The sequence below is a fragment of the Echinops telfairi genome, unplaced genomic scaffold (assembly GCF_000313985.2).
Source record: "Echinops telfairi isolate 266 unplaced genomic scaffold, ASM31398v2 ScPeMD7_18;HRSCAF=68, whole genome shotgun sequence".
Classification (NCBI taxonomy): Eukaryota; Metazoa; Chordata; class Mammalia; order Afrosoricida; family Tenrecidae; genus Echinops; species Echinops telfairi.
In genome coordinates this window covers 78729531-78730096 of record NW_022103915.1, presented here as the reverse complement: position 1 = coordinate 78730096, position 566 = coordinate 78729531, and positions in this window count along the sequence as shown.

Below are 566 nucleotides of genomic sequence, written 5' to 3'. Positions count from 1 at the left end.
TCATCGCCCTGGATTCCCTGTGTTTCCAGTTCCCATCTGTACCTGTGTACATCCTCTGGTCTAGCCAGACTTGCAAGGTAGAATTCAGATCGTGCTATTTTATTTTTAATAGTATTTGTGATGAAGAAGTCATTGATTTTGCAAAATTCCTTAATGAGATACCAAGCTTTGTTTCTATTGACAAGGTCATATTTTCCAATTACTGCTCCTTCCTCTTTGTTTCCAACTTTTGCATTCCAATCGCCAATAATTATCAATGCATCCAGATTGCATGCTTGATAAATTTTAGAATTAAGAAGTTGGTAGAAAATTCTTAAAATTCTGCATCACCAACTTTAAATGTTGGTGAATAAATTTGAATAATATTTGTATTGACTAAATTGCTTTATATGCTAATAGATGTCCCATCACAGATAGTTTTGTACAGACCTTTAAATGTCCTTTTTGACAATGAGTAAAACCCCATTCCTCTTGCTAGTGCCATTCCCAGAATAATAAACCATATGATTTTCTGATTCAAAATGGCTAATGTCTTTAAGCTTTCTATTTCATTTTTGACAACTTCC